Genomic DNA, 15,571 nt, shown 5'->3' with positions numbered 1-15,571 from the left:
TTACAATATTTGGTATTGGTATTTGTTTGGATTGTCGACAAATTTGGGTACTAGTTGCACCAAAGTGTTGTGTATAAATTCAGGGAATAGGTTAGATAAATAAGTCCCCGCTCCATATGAAGATAGCTCAGGTTGGATACTAATGGTAAAGAAAAGAGTGTCCGTGAATGTGTACAACAAATTATGGGCCACATATACTAAGGAGAATGAGGAATTACAGTTTCCTCGCAATGGAACTTTTGCTCTTGCAAAATTGCAGTACTTCAAAGAATGTTTGATGCAAAGAAAAGTACACCCTGCAATGTTGGAAGTTTTCAAAATATGCGAGAATTATGCACACACTCTAGCAATGAAAGAAAAACTAGATAGAGAGAAACAATTTAAAATGTTTAAAAAAAACTAAACCATCCGAATACGATGCTAGGATAATGCAGGAAAACTTAGAACAAAAGATATGGAACTTAAAATGAAGACTTTTTTTTTGTATCGCAAATGGAGAAAAGGGGCCAAAATGAAGAAGACCCTTTCCTCACAGAGCTTTTGAATAAACCACTCCATACAATATGGCCCAACAATGTGCACCCCCATCACCACCGCAACAAACCCCCTCTGATGCAGATAGCTCCAAACGCCCCTCTTGCACCACCTCTCCTTTTTTCCATGGTGTCTAATATTATCCAGAATATGCCTAATACTGGGACATCAGCGAGTCCACAGATAGGGTCCAATTCTATTAATACCCCCATGGTGCAGGCAGTTGGAGGGTCTGTCCCCTCCCAGTCTGATTTTACTGAATGGTCACCCCATTTACAGTGGTCAAATACATATAAAACGCCCATGTGATGTTCCTTGTTGGATACAGGGACACCAATGAGTACACGTGCGCAGTTAAACACGAAAAAATGTTATTCGGGCAATGGCCTATGAAGGGTTGGAAAAAGGGGAAGTAACAAAGGAAAATGCACCTAACACATTCCACCTCCTGTCCCCAAGGACTAAAAATGATGTTCTACAATGTATGGCATATTGCCCAATTGATTTATTTAGAGAAATAGAAAGAAAAACAGAGGCCAGTGAAATGCTCCCACAAGAATTAAGACAGTTATGGAGGAATACCAAGGTTTCCTCCCTCTCTAAGTATGATTGTGAAGATTGGTTCGAACAGTGTTACGCGTGGCACGCACATGCCTCTGTCTACTTTTGAAAATCCCTGTTTTAGATTATAATAGTGAAGAGGAACATGCTAGATAGCGAAAATGTTGCCAATGATGGAAATACATCCTTTGCCCCCTTTAGCCGGGCACGTAAACCCTGTCCCACAGTTTGTTCATACTGTATGGACAAAGATCGAATTAATGTCAATAAAAAAGGATCTCCCTGATCCTAGGAAAGACCCCCCAGGGATTCTATAACAATGTGGAACAAGCTCTCAGACAAATGCGCACTCATGGCCAATAACCCTCTCGGCAAGCCCTGACTATAATCAAACAAATGAAAAGCGACCTAAAAAAAGAGGTTCATGCAGCAAAACACACCTACAATGAGCAATTTTGGACGAAAATGCTTCATGTCAGCCGACAACAAAATTCGAAAGAGTTTTGTGCTCAAATCAATGTCCTATCAAATGGAAAAAAATCGGCACTACAACTCTGACATAAACGAGCACGCATGGGGAACCCACATAGAAACTACATATAACACCCAGAAAGTCCCTGGGGCTCTAGTCAACAACGATACACTGAAGAAGGAGAGACGGTTCAGCGCCATTATCCCTAGAGACACTCCAATTAGAGAGCATTTGACGGCTGAGACATCGAAACTAACCTCCCAGGCCCCAGATTTCACGACCTGCAAATCAAATCCGAAAGATCACAGTAACCTCCAAGTCAAACAACCTGAAGGCAAACTTCAGCTAGGTCAATTTGAAAGACCAGGGTCAGATCAATCAATCCCTGATCTACAGATCACACAAAAACAAGTACTGAACTCCATAAAAAAAAACAAAGGTCTGACGGGGCGCCAGGACCAAACGGCTTGCCCAACGCCCTATTTAAAAAAGATCCAGTATTTTGAGCTAATCTTTTCGTGGCAGACAGTACCCCTGACCTTTCCCGAGCCCCGCTGAGGCACAGGACTCACTCACCACCTACCACAGTGCCGGCCGGGCTCGGCGGTTCTTCGACCTACCAGTACAGCTCCGGGACTACAGAGACCAGCAGCTCCGCAGCAACGCCCCCGCCAGCGATTTTGCAGCGTGCCAGGAGGCGCTATAAAGCCACGCTTGGGGCCGAGTCCTGCGGTGATCTTTTCGTGGCAGACAGTACCCCTGACCTTTCCCGAACCCCGCTTGGGCACAGGACTCACTCACCACCTACCACAGTGCCGGCCGGGCTCGGCGGTTCTTCGACCTACCAGTACAGCTCCGGGACTACAGAGACCAGCAGCCCCGCAGCAACGCCCCCGCCAGCGATTTTGCAGCGCGCCAGGAGGCGCTATAAAGCCACGCTTGGGGCCGAGTCCTGCGGTGATCTTTTCGTGGCAGACAGTACCCCTGACCTTTCCCGAGCCCCGCTGAGGCACAGGACTCACTCACCACCTACCACAGTGCCGGCCGGGCTCGGCGGTTCTTCGACCTACCAGTACAGCTCCGGGACTACAGAGACCAGCAGCCCCACAGCAATGCCCCCGCCAGCGATTTTGCAGCGCGCCAGGAGGCGCTATAAAGTCACGCTTGGGGCCGAGTCCTGCGGTGATCTTTTCGTGGCAGACAGTACTCTTGACCCTTCCCGAGCCCCGCTGAGGCACAGGACTCACTCACCACCTACCACAGTGCCGGCCGGGCTCGGCGGTTCTTCGACCTACCAGTACAGCTCCGGGACTACAGAGACCAGCAGCCCCGCAGCAATGCCCCCGCCAGCGATTTTGCAGCGCGCCAGGAGGCGCTATAAAGCCACGCTTGGGGCCGAGTCCTGCGGTGATCTTTTCGTGGCAGACAGTACCCTTGACCTTTCCCGAGCCCCGCTGAGGCACAGGACTCACTCACCACCTACCACAGTGCCGGCCGGGCTCGGCGGTTCTTCGACCTACCAGTACAGCTCCGGGACTACAGAGACAAGCAGCCCCGCAGCAATGCCCCCGCCAGCGATTTTGCAGCGCGCCAGGAGGCGCTATAAAGCCACGCATGGTCCCTCCTCCCGCAAGGTCGCGCGCGGGTAGCGCCGGGAGAAGCCCGGGACAAGGGCGGGACCGTCTGAGGGCGTCGTAGGCTGAAGCAGGCTGGGCTGGGCCACGTCCCTGTCATCTACTATCCTGCCTTTGTGTGGAGTCACGACTACAGCAATTCCATCTAGTCCTCACCCAGATCACTCAGGCAGTAATTCTGTGAGTACCTTTTGGCCTACTGTCCTGCCTGCACCATTAGCACCGGACATTTGTATTCTATTGCAAATCATTGACATTACCATAAACGTGTTTAAAAATTATGGAGAAACGTATTTGTTCTACAGGGACTTTGGACGCATACCTTCTGCGGGCGGATACAATTATAAGTAATGAAATCGACCTCATAGAACGTAGACTATCCGTTGAGCCATCGCACCCTTTCCCGCCCAGCCACTCCTCCCACAGCACAGCTCTTTCCACACCCAAAAGTCCTTACCTCAATCCCCCATCCATATCTCACCCTCCTATCACCCAAATTCCATCAGTTAATAATGATATTCACCCTTGCTCTCCCATCACCTCCTCTAAGGGCCCATTAACGCGAGGCAGAACGAGACATTCTCAAGTCACGCAACCAGGGAAATCCCAGAAAAGGCCTAGGGTAATTAAACAACGTACCGATCCTACTAAACTAAAAAAGCTAACCCAAGGCACTCAAACCGACCAGGTGGATTTCCCTCCCATTGTTCAGTTTTACTCCAAACCAACCTTACCGAATTCAAACTCTCCACCAACTGTAAATATTAATCTTGACGATTTAGGAAACATCCTTGCACAAAAATTGGATGCTATGGCCTTAAGCCTTTATGCTAAAATGAATGAAGCACTTAGATCCCTCGAGACCAAATTAATAAACCTTAAAGAACAACCTATACCTTTTTGTGATTCCTCCATTATCCCCACTGAAGTTTTCACTAACGCTAATCATCAAAAAGACTCATTTTGCCACCTCGAAAAAAACAACCTACCTAACAGCACTCCTCAATCACTTCTCAGTTTACCAACTAGCAGGAGTCTGACAGATAATAACTCATCCATAATACCCTCTTCACAAAAGAATTCTGGCATTCCTCCCAACCTCAACAACCCCACCAAACTGTCTCATCCAAATTCAGTCCGCCCAAATTTGCCGCCTGCCACCTGTCCATACATAGTGGTTCTAACTGGAGTCCCCTCCCTGCATCATGGAGCAACCGAGTCCTGGCCTTCCTTGAAAAATAAAGTGGTCGACTGGCTTGCTAAACACAGACAGTTTAATGTCCATAACTCAAACCAAATCATCATGGCACGAAGAACAGACTGGATTGGTCCTTCAGAAAAAACGATCCAGGGTGACTGCATCATCGTGAACTTTAGATCTCCTAAATTCGCCCGTTCGATCCTAGCACAAAAAGAGGATCCTTTCCTTAACTCAACTGCAATTTCTGCTCTCCCTCTTGGCTTTTTCTACCGTCCTTCTAACTATCTGCCCAAACCACCGACTGGCCCAATTCTAATGGAAAACAGATTCAACTCCCTCTCACCAATCGAGGAAGTTGATTGACTACTTTTTGCCCCAAAGTCCCCTCAAACGCCTATAACTGTTCAATTTCCCAGTAACAAATCATCTCAATTAAATACTGATACTGAACTAGTACCCCCTCCGATGAGCAACCCACCATTTTTATTTCCTCCCCACGTCTCATCACTCCCCATCTTCTCCCAGCCAGTCCTATTTACTCTCCCAACTCCTATAGACACTCTAGTTAATTCTCAAAATATTTTTCACACAGATTCTAATGTAATCCTAACCCCCGAGGTTCCTCCTCCTACTCAAACAACTTCACAACTCGTTACATCAAATATTCCCCCAAAATCTTCCTCTTGTCACCCACTAAGGTTCATTTTTTGGAACATCGCAGGCCTGCACTCAAAAATTCAAAACGAGGGCTGGCTTGACTTCGTCAGTCGCTACGATATTATCTGCATGCAGGAAACCTGGGCTCTTTTACCTATTCATTTAAATGGTTACAAAACTTTCTTTTCCCCCGCGCTTCCCTCACCCTCAGGGCGGGCTAAGGGAGGCTTAGTGATTTACATCTCGAATCTCATTTCAGGTCAACTCATTAATGTACTAAAAGCCGAATCTAACTATCAGATCATCTCCATTATACTAAATAAAAACACTCACTTTCTGATAGTTAATTTTTATAATAATTTGCAAGACACAAAATTGCTAGGTTTATTGCAAGAAATTCAATCTTTTTTAGTGGACTACTTTCATCAGTCCCAAGTTAACAACCCATTCTTGATTTGGGGGGGAGACTTCAATTTATCATTATGTGATAAAAATAAGATCACATGTGGCCTTATGGATTCCGATGAATCCCCCGTCACTCATTTTTCACATTCCCTTAAAGGCTCCCTGATGAATCAAATAATGTCTTCTCTGGAAATAACTTTTTCCAACGAACTGCCAATTCCACCAATCAAGCTAACTCCAACCTTTCACGGCAGAGGTGCCATGTCATGTATAGATTTTATACTTCTGTCTTTCAGTGCAGTCAATCTGATTACCAATTTTACCACTCATGACTGCATTCACAGCGACCACTTTCCTATCTCCATCACTCTGGATTTACCCGGTTCCTTCACTCATCCTGTAAATTCACTACGCCAGAATAACCTTATAATGAACCGGCCAAATGGCTATGCCCTAAAGTGGTCTTGTATCGACCCTGAAACAATCCTGAAAGAGCTTATCACAGGGAACAGGGCAGCCTTTTCATCTTGTCTGGCAGACTCCTCCTCCTCCTCTGAGATATTATCAAACTTCCAGATTATTATAATAGAAATCAATAAGGCCTTAACCATTCCCTTCAAATCTAAAAAAAACACCTACATTTAGCTGGTTTAATTCCACCTGTTCTAAGGCTCATAAAGCGCTGAAGTTGGTATTAAAGAAAGTCCCGCGTATTAAATCTGAGGTCGCCCAAGCTAGAAAATTCTATTACGAGTGCCTAAAGAACCGTAAATCAGAATTAAAAGAAGAACTCTGGTCTGCCCTCCATAATAGCTCTAAAGCGAAGGACCCTACAGCCTTTTGGGAGGTAATCAATTCATCCTTCCTCTCAGCTCCAAAAAATCAAAACTCTTTAGAGGTGGCCATACCGGAGCAAGAATGGATTAATCATTTTTCCCAGATATTTAGTTTAACTCACTCTTCTCCATCATCCTCAAATTTCCCTCTGCAGGCTATCCAATCCCCCACCCACGATTCGCACGCTATCCACCTTGAATTCCCCTTGGATGACATCACTTCAGCCCTGAAAGCCAGCAAGGGGGGAAAGGCTCCAGGACCGGACGGGGTCCCTGTAGATTTATATAAGTCCAACATCGACCTGTGGGCTCCCCTTCTACTCAGAGTACTGAATGCATCCAGCGAGACAGGACCGATGGACTCATGGTCTGAGTCCATATTGGTTCCACTATTCAAAAAAGGGGATCGCAATAGCCCGACTTGTTACCGACCCATCTCTCTGCTTGACTCTCTCGGCAAAGTGTTGGGTCGTGTTTTACTTGACCGACTTCAGTGCTGGGTAGACCACAATAACATCATTTCAGATCTACAATATGGCTTCAGAGAGGGTCTGGGAACAATCGACCAGGTTCTGAATCTAGTACTGATTAGAGGAAAATACGTGAATGCAAAGGGAGGCAATTTCCACATGGCTTATGTCGATCTTTCGGCAGCATTCGACTGCGTTTCTCACACAAAACTATGGTCAATCATGCTGGACATAGGGGTGGATAAGACCATAGTCAATTACATCCGAGAACTTTACTCTGGCGCCACTGCCAAAGTAAGATTCGGCACAGGGGGCCAACTTTCATCACCTTTTAAAGTGGAACGGGGAGTAAGACAGGGATGTGTCCTGGCACCCTTCCTTTTTACCATCTACACCAACGGCTTGGAGGCAGCCATGTTGGAGGGGAGCCAGGACCTACCCCTGGTCAAAAATCGACCAATCCCCGCATTACTATATGCCGATGATGCGGTAATTCTCGCCCGCACCCCACTAGAACTCCAACGCTCCCTGACCCGTTATTACAATTTCATGTCCAATCTCGATCTAAAAATCAATCAGAACAAAACTTTCATTATGTCCTCTGGTCAAACATTACTAAAGGACCCACGCATATACATTACCCCCACCAAGATAGAAATTACAACAAACTACCCCTACTTGGGAGTGGTGATAGATAATAAGGAGACCTGGAAAAGGGCAATTGAGTCAAGAAACCATCAGTTTCTAAAGGCCACCATGGCTCTAATGTCCTTTACCCAGAGACTCGGAAAGAGATCCCCGACGGAAATCCTGGAAATTTATCGCCCAAAATGCATTTCAACTGCCATTTATGGTGCAGGTATCTGGGGGCATGCCCGAGTAGATTCCATCCAAAAAACAGAAAACTCCTTCTTGAGATATTTACTTTCACTCCCTCAATCCTCATCTACCTACGCCTGCCACCAAGAACTTGGTATACCATTCATAACCGATCTCATCCGTCTGCAACCAATCCTTCTCTGGCACCGTATCTGGACCTCAGACAAGACGTCATTAACCAAAGAAATCATTACTGACTGCCAAAAACTGGATCATTCTGAAAAAGTTCCCTGGCTAAACTTCGTCCGCAATTTCCTTAATGACTTGGGTTACCCGAATTTCTATTCCTCACCACATGATATGCTAAGAATATCCCGCAAATCACTCAAAATGGAATGTCTAAAACATCTTGACAACCTCCAGTTAACAACAGAAGCCAACAAACCTTCCGTCCAGCACTCCCTACTAATCCAAACTTCTTTCAAAATTGAGCCTTATCTGTCCTCCTGCTTTCCAATTTACGATGTTTTCCTACTCACCAGATTCAGATTTAACAACTTCCACCGATTAATTACTTTCCCGAACCCAAATGACTGGTCAAAGGTTCTTTCCACATGCCCCTGCGACGATCTTTCTTTACAGTCCCTTCTACACGTTACTTTTTTTTGTAAATATTTTATTGAACCTAGAAAACGGTGGTTGAAACCTGTCCTGAAACAATTGTCAATGCGCAAATGTCGTCCAGCATTACTGGTCCTACAAATGTTAGATTCTCCTGCAATTTGTTTTAATATTGCTATGTTTTAAAATTTTTGCCTAAGGCACAGATCAAACCTTTAAACATTAACCATTTAGTCCCCCTGAGCCTCAGCCGTATATCATCAACCATCGCAAAACACAAAAACTAATTTATATTATTACTTAAATTTTGCTGATAATTAGGTTTTCATTTGACACGTTCTGATGATCAACTATTCTCATTTTTTAAAAAGTCCTTGATCTGTTAGATCTTTCTGTATGTATTGTTATAAAATGAATTTTTTAGCTAAATATGCTGTATTTGTACCTTGCTTATATGGAAGTGCTTTGCCTCCGAATAAAGCTTTTATTGAATTGGTCTAATCATCTATCATTACTGTTCGCTCACATCTTGGAATCTCACACTATCCCAGACTCTTGGCGAGGAAGCATACTACACCCTATATTTAAATCAGGGGCTTGTTCGAATCCCTCTCATTATATGCTAATAGCCCTCATTGATGTTGAGGCAAAAATCTATGCCGCAAACTTGCTGAAAGATCTAGAGAATTGGGTAGACAGCACTAAACTGAACCCTAATAGACAAACAGGCTTCAGAGCTGGAATGGGCACCTTAACAAATATATCTGCCATCACATTTTTGGCCAACCAAGCCATTGCCAACTCCAAAGTTCTGTATGCATGTTTTGTTGACCTCAAAGCAGCCTTCGATAAGGTCTACAGACCAGTCCTGGGGGCAAAAATTCAATTCTGGGGAGTCCCCACAAACCTATTAAACGCAATAATCAACCTTTACTCAAAAACATGGGTTCAAACAAAAATGGGAGACGGTCGAAGTTTAATAAAACAAAATCACCACCACCACTGGCTTAAAACAGGGGTGCGTTCTAGCCCCCCGTTTATTTAATATATATACAGCCGACTTGGACAATAACTTACGTTCAACATTAGGGGACCCCCCAAAACTGGGGAATGTGAGAATAGTAAGTCTGCAATACGCCGATGACATTATGTTGCTATCTCAAATGCCTCGCGGCCTCCAACGACTGATAAACCAACTAGCAGAATGTACAGCTTCAACTCAATTAGACATAAATTTTAAAAAAAACTAAGGTTATGTGTTTTTCGAGTCCACACAAAAAGATACCAAAGTTCACTTGGACGATCAACAGCAACTGCCTGGATCAGGAGGGAACATATAAATATCTTGGAGTAACATTAGATTGCCACCTTAATTACAAGCAATACCTAGAACAGCGGAAAACAAAAGCAAAACAGCTATTATTTGTATTCAAAACCTTGCAAAAAAAACTCAGTGATTGTTTGACGGGCCACTTATTAAAGCTCATGGCAGCAACAATTTTACAATCAATCACGTACGATTCAGAACTCCTAAACATAAAGGACGCAATCATTCTGAACATCGCTCAAACCAGCCTCTTCAAAAATCTATTCAAAATTCCGCGCCGGATTAGATTAGAATTCGGGTTAAAAAACCAGATCCCGTCAAGACAAGGAGCGCTGGTAAAATACTACTGGAGAATGCGGGCGGCAGAGGAAGAGTCTCTGGCAAATTATTGCTGGCTGGAGGTTGAAAGGCAATCCAGATTGAGTAACTTGGTTTATCCATTTTAAAGCAATCGATTGAAGCTTTAAAGTTAGAGGAAGCTCGGCACATAATACCATCCTATCCGGAGTTCAAACGAATAGTCAACAAAACGATCAATCAAATATCTCAAGAAAAGGACAAAGCCTCATTGACCACGAAAATCAACGCATGGATTGTGTTGCCTACATATAAAATGTTAAAGCCTCAATCATACCTGTCGGAACACTTTGCAAATCGCATAAAGCAGCAACTGACTTTACTGAGATTGGGAGTTTATTCATATAAAGACCTAATCCCAAAATGGAAACGGACCTGGCCCTCAATGGACTGCCGCCTTTGTGGACAAGGAGACGAATCATTGCTCCACCTACTTTGCATTTATCCGGCATTATTATCCATACGGAAAGAACTTTTGCGGCCATGTAAAGCAATACAGTTCTTGAGTTTAGCTGCAAACGAACTTGAAAAGAGAGACAGAGAATTTGAACCGGCAAGGCATGCAAGGTGATAAAGTGCAGTTAATCAGTCCGCAGCCTAGATAAGAACTATGTTTTTTATAGCATGACTCACTATTACAAGACTGAAGGAATCAATTGCACTCTGTTTTAAAAAGTTTTTATTATAAATTTTAACGAGAATTTATCAATTAATCTGTATCTTGCTCATGAATTTTATGTGTACTAGCGGTAATGCTGCTCTTTTTATGATTTAAATTAAATCAAATAAAAGTAATTTCTAGTCAATGTGGAACAAGCTACTAATATTTGCCCCATGACACTGAAAGATATTTATATGCTGTTTGGCTATGTCGTGCCTCGTGAAATATGGGATGAAGTGAGACTGAATGACCATGCACAATTGAACATAGTTTGGGCTAACTTAGAATGAGATGATAGAAACAGACACGCACAAGATTTCCCCCCTGTAAAATACTCTGCGGTTGCCTCAACTGTTAATTATGAGATTGCAATTAATTTTGCCTCGAGAAAAGGTTGATTGGGATAAAATAATCAATTAATCAATCAGGGTTTTGTATAGCAGGGCTACTCACCCGTGAGGGCCTCAAGGTGCTGGGGGAGGGGGGCTGCTGGTCAGACTGAGTGGAGGATCATTCAAAGAGCCAGGTCTTGAGGTCCTTCCTGAATTGGGTCAGCAAAGTAGATTGCGTGAGGTGGAGGGGCAGGGTCTTCCAGGTCTTGGTGGCGAGATAGAATGACCTTCCTCCAGTTCTGGTCTTGTGGATCCTGGGGATGGAGGCAAGGGCGAGTTGGGAGGATCTGAGTTGTCTGGCAGGTACGTTGAATGTGAGGCAGTGGTTCAGGTATGCTGGTCCTTCATTGTATAGAGCTTTGTAGGTGTGAGTGAGGAGCTGGAAAGTGATTCTCTTGCTGACTGGGAGCCAGTGGAGTTGTCAGAGATGTTGCATAATGTGGCGGGGAATGTCAAGGACCAGTCTGGTTGCGGCGTTTTGGATGATCTGTAGTTTCTTGAGCTGTTTCTGGGTGACGCCGGCATAGAGTGCGTTGCCGTAGTCAAGTCTGCTGGTAATGAGTGCGTGGGTGACCATCTTTCTGGATTCTGTGGGGATCCATCTGAATGTCTTTTGAAGCATGCGCAGCGTGTGTAAGCAGGCTGAGGAAACTGCGTTGAATTGGCGGTTCATAGTGAGCGATGAGTCCAGTACGATGCAAAGGTTGTGTGTGTGGTCCGTTGGGGTGGGGGGAGATTCCAGAGCGGCTAGCCACCAGGAGTCGTCCCAAGCTGAAGGGGTGAGTACCAGGTTGAGTACTTCGGTCTTGTCTGTGTTGAGCTTGAGGCAACTAACAGCATTTAAACAAAAGGAGAGCAAGAAAGTAACTGATTTCTTTTGTAGACTGGAAGAAATGTTCAAGGCTCACAGTCAGCAGGATTTGACAACAGTGGCAGGGCAACACATATTTGACATTCAGTTCATCAATAATTTATTCACTGATTTGGGACACCGCATTAAGACATATGAGAGTACATGGACAGCAAAGAGTACAGCAGAATTGTTAACAATGGCTTGTTATTACGCGAATAAAAGAAATGCTGAAAAGGGTAAAACAGATAAGAAAATGAAATAATTGAAAACTAAAGCATTGATGCAGCAGGCATATCCAGAAAGGGGCAGATTGCAGGCATTTGGAAGTAATATTAGGGGAAGAGGAAGTATTGGGGAGGGGGGCTGAGCGCAATCAGCTCAGCCACCACAGAGAACTGGGATATGCTATAATACTTGTGCCTATTATGTTCAAGAAGGGCACTGGAAGAGTGAATGTCCTTCTCTTCAGGGAATAGGACAAGGGCTATAAACAGAATTAATGAGAGGTAGGGGCATAGGTAAGGCAGAGCATAGACAAGGACAGAAAATGCAGGGTACATGCAAGTGCTAATTATTTTGATGTACGTAATAATACTTTTAATGCACAGGATTATTGGGATAATGAGGATTGTGCTGAGAACACTGAACAGAGAGGCCAGAGAGAGAGAGGAGCGAGTACCACTACATTTAGACCAGTCTGGTCCATACGTAAAAAATTGCAGTTGATGGTGAAGAGCATACATTTCTAATAGATCAGGCACTACTAATACTTTTATTTACCATCATGCATCTCTCTCGGAAAAAATAGATAAATCGTGGGATTATCTAATATTGTGGTGACAAGCCCCATATCATAACCACTTGATTTTATTCTTATTACCTGACAAATGTTCCCTTAATTTACTGGGCCTGAAAGCGTAAAAAAAATTACGTATGCCACCATATATTGTTCATCAGATGGCATATACCGACATGCAAAAAAAATACACTAACTGAGAACTATATGGTGACAGGAAGAAATGGTTTGCCCCAAGAATTGTTGTCCATAGATCCACAATTATAGGCCCAAGGGCCAAATGACACTACATACATGCTTATAGACCCAGTACATATACAAGTAAAAAATAATTCTTTGATGCCTCGCATACCTCAATACAAAATATCAATGGAAGGTGAACAAGGACCAAAAGAGGTTATATGGATTTAATGGATAAAGGAATAATTTGAGGTGTATCTGGAAATGTATGTAACAGTCCTACTTTACCAGTGGTCAAAAGTGATGATGGTACAGGACACATTACATGTTGTATGTAAGTTGATTTGCGAGCCATTAAGAAAATAGGTCAGCCTCAATATCCAGTGGTCCCAGATATTACTGTGATGTTTTCTTCTATCCCAGCTAATACAAAATGGTTCACAATAATAGATCTAAAAACGTGTTTTTCAGTATTCCCATTCATGAAGATAGCCAATAGTTGTTTGGCTTCAGTTTCCAAAGTAAATCATATGTCTTCTGTTGTGCACCACAGGGCTATACAGAAAGTCCGACTATTTATAGTCAAGCACTTAAAAAACAGCTAGATAATTGTATACTGCCAGCAGGAACAATGTCATTGTAGTATGTGGATGACATCCTAATAACGGCAGAATGTGGAGAGGATTGCTTTTTTGGCTTCAAACGGACATAAGGTATTGCTATCAAAATTGAAATATTGTCGACAGGGGGTCACCTACATGGGTCACCTCCAGTCGAAGGGGGGAGAAGACTGTCACCTGATCGCATTAAGGTAATCCGAAATATACCTCAACCTACCACACAAAAAGACGTACATGCCTTTCTAGGCATGGTCTCATTCTGTAGACAATGGGTACCAAATCTTTACTTGATAGCGAAACCTTTATTGTCCTTCATGCATAAAGACATATCTGACCCAGTTCCATGGTATGCTGAACATCAACATAGCTGTAACACCCTGAAAGAAGCTCTATGTAATGCACCTGCATTGTGTACCCCTGACTATACTACAAGCTTTGCTTTATTTTTGCATGAAAAAGATGGCTGTGCTTTGGCTGTACTAACAAAAAACAAGGAGAGAAGAATAGACCATGTCCCTATTTTTCCTCAACATTGGATCTGGTAGCAAGAAGCCTACCAAACTGCCTTCAAAATCTTGCAGCAGCTGCATTAAAACAGGCCGATTCAAATATTTTGGGACATGAGGTTACAGTATATGTGCCTCACTGCATTGACACACTATTGAACTGAACTAAACAAAACGCAACATTTAACTAATTCCAGATTGACGCAATAAGATCTGACTCTTATGGCCCCACATATCACTCTGGAATGATGTACCACAATGAACCTAGCCACTCTGATGTCTCTTCCTTTGAAACAGGATGAAGTACACCATGACTGTGTGATTCTGAAACTGATCCAGAGGGTCGAGTGGACCTGGAGAATGTACCAATGGTAATTCTTAATGGCACTTTATTTGTAGATAGTTCTAGTCTAGAGAAACCGGATGGGACTATTTCAGCTGCCTATGCAATCAGCACTAATTGTACTGTAGTTGAGACGCAGGATAGAACAAACATAAGCGCAGGCTGCAGAGTTGATAGCCCTGACTAGAGTATGTGAATTGTCAGAAGGGTTAAAAGGTAAATATATACACTGATAGTACGCCTTTGGTGTGGCCCATATCTTTGTCCGCCTAAGGACTGAAAGAGGATTTATTACCTCTAGTAGAGCTAAGATACAGCATGGACATCTCATTTCTAGGCTTCTGAATGCTATCACTCTCCCCAAAAGCTGAGCTTTTATTAAATACAGTGCACACAAGAAAGTAACAGATGAGGTATGTCAAGGACATGCTTTGGCAGACAAGATAGCCTGGACTACAGCTTTGGCAGAACAGTCACTGATGTATGTGGTAGAGAAGACTAATGATAAAGGAGAGGAATATGATCCTTATGCAGAAGTGAAGGAAGTACAACAATTGACAGAATGAAGTATAATCGTCAACTCTATCAGGCATGGATGGAAGGTCCAAGTGGAAATAGATGGATTCTATCAGTAAGTTTTATTTTGCCTATGGTCCAAATAACACATGGATCAGCTCATGTTGGAGCAGATGGGACAGTAAACACAATCTCAGGAATATGGAAAAACAATACAGTCAGAAAGGTGGCTATAAAGTTTTGTAAAAATTGTATCATTTGTGCCCAGCATAACATGGGATAAGGAATTGCAGTCTCAACAGGTCATTTTTGCATGCCAGAATATCCCTTTGAATGCTTGCAGATGGATTTTATCCAGATGACTCCAAGCAGTGGGAAACATTATGTGCTAGTTGTGATATGCAGTTTTAGCAAATGGGTTGAGTCCTTCCCTTTGAAAGATAATGCAGCTTTGAGTACAGCAAAGGTACTATTAAAAGAATATTTTCCAAGCTTTGGCTTGCCCTGGACCATTTGGAGTGACAAATGGAGAACATTTTTTAAATGAAATAATGGATTTGATGTGTAAAGGTTTACGTATAGGACAAAAGTTCCAATCAGTTTATCAAGCTGCAAGGTTAGTTAAACGGTGTAACAGGACATTGAAGAACATGTTGTCAAAAATATGTGCATCTAGTGAACTCAGTTGGGTGGATACCATGCCTCTAGCCTTGCTCTCCAGGAGAACAATCGTAATAGCAAAGAAAAGATGATCACCCTATGAATTAGTGGTGGGTAGGCCGGCCAATGTCCATGGGTTTGCATCTCCAT

General features: G+C 43.4%; 1 protein-coding gene across 1 annotated transcript in view; it reads left to right on the top strand.

Annotated features, from left to right (window-relative positions):
- Positions 1-15,571, top strand: part of C6H6orf58 (chromosome 6 C6orf58 homolog) — an 868,971-nt gene that overhangs the window by 338 nt on the left and 853,062 nt on the right.

The sequence above is a fragment of the Triturus cristatus genome, chromosome 6 (assembly GCF_964204655.1).
Source record: "Triturus cristatus chromosome 6, aTriCri1.1, whole genome shotgun sequence".
Taxonomy (NCBI): domain Eukaryota; kingdom Metazoa; phylum Chordata; class Amphibia; order Caudata; family Salamandridae; genus Triturus; species Triturus cristatus.
Note: the sequence above shows the minus strand (reverse complement) of the source record. Positions and strands in the feature narration are given on the sequence as shown.